Source organism: Phoca vitulina, unplaced genomic scaffold (genome assembly GCF_004348235.1).
Source record: "Phoca vitulina isolate PV1807 unplaced genomic scaffold, GSC_HSeal_1.0 scaffold7, whole genome shotgun sequence".
In the NCBI taxonomy this organism is placed as follows: Eukaryota; Metazoa; Chordata; class Mammalia; order Carnivora; family Phocidae; genus Phoca; species Phoca vitulina.
The window spans coordinates 53226456-53228053 of record NW_022589710.1 but is presented as its reverse complement, the minus strand read 5'-3'; positions in this window follow the sequence as shown (position 1 = coordinate 53228053).

The following is a 1598-nucleotide window of genomic DNA, read 5'->3' as shown; positions in this document are numbered from 1 at the left end:
CTATCAAACATAAGCTCTTGCTGCATCTAACTAGTGCCATTCCCATCTAACCATCTGATGGCTTATAATGTGTAGGTGAGGTAGGTATGACTCTAGGATTCTGGTATTTATTAAATGTCATGGGATCTAGCAGGAAATGAATTAGTAGAAAAATGGCCAGTCTCTTCTTGAGTATGGTGCTCCTGCTTTGGATACAGCATGTTACTTGTTTTTTATACATTTCACAATTCCATTTGTATTACAATGACTATCGGTGTCTCATAATTAGAACCCATATTATAATTGACAAAACTATAGGTAGTTTTTCAGTTATTTAAGAGAATTTTTTTCCATGAATTGTTAAAATATTCTCTTTCTCCACTTTTTATGTAGAAACTTATAGAAATGTTTCTATGATATCTAAGGTAACCTTGGAATGAATCTACTCTTTTAGAGTATATATTCTCCTTGAACATTTATTAGGACTCTAACATTTTATTCTGCTGTAAATTTTAGTTGCTATCCTATTCTTTACAACCAAATTTCAAGATTTAATGTCAATTCCTAATTTGACTTTAAACTTGGCAAGTTTTTGAGTGCATGTGGTCTAATATGAGCTTCAATTGCCCTCATTAATCTCTCCTGCTTTTGTTGAATTCCTTTGGAAGCAGCAAAGACAGCAAGAGGTGTGTCAACATCAATTGTGATTGTTGTTTGTAGGAAGGAGATGTGCTCAGATTGTTGCTGAAAGCAAGCCCTATACAGCCTTTAGGTAAGAAACAGCACAGAAAAATCCATGTGTAGGAGGTAAATCTCAAACAGGAGTTAAAGTCATTGCTTTGTATGTTTTCTGAATACAATAGTTCGTTTTATCTAGTATTATCATGTACAATACAATCAAAGTAAAGGTAAGTGATAGAGCTGTGTTTTATGAAAATATTACAGCACTTTGGATTTTCAAATCTAAAACTCAGGCTTCTAGAAGTAAGATCCCTTGTCTGCTTTTGATCATATGCCTGAAGTTCACAATAGGTCAGAATCATATAAATTGTACCTGTGATTTCCTTTAGAAATAATTTTACATTTTAACCGTGACTAGAATAAAGACCTGGTATTCCATATAGAAATTACCACAAATGCCATATTTATCTTACATAAAATCAATTTTTATACTATATAGCAAATATTAATCTATTAAACAAGGACCAACAATAACTAACCACAAACCTTATTCTAACGTGAGACTGCATTATAGTTTATGATACGAAATTCTTATTTTATCCTTTCATAAATCTTGCCTTAAATTTAACACAGTAAATCAAAAGGATTTTTTAAATCAGAATTAAGGAATTCAGAACTCAATTTTTTGGGGGTAGAGTTTGATAAATATCTTTGGGGGAAATTGGGCAGAATTAAGAACATTCCAACCTTTATAAGTCTGATGCAATTCCTTTTCTGAGTTATTATAAATTTATCTTTAGAAACCAATGTCTTTCCAGGAGACCTTCAATTTCATCTGTCACCATCTCCCATGCTCCTTAGCTTCATTTCCTACTTGTCTCAACATTATATCTAAAATTTAAAATTTAATTCCATGTAGATAATCTGCTAAGTGACTT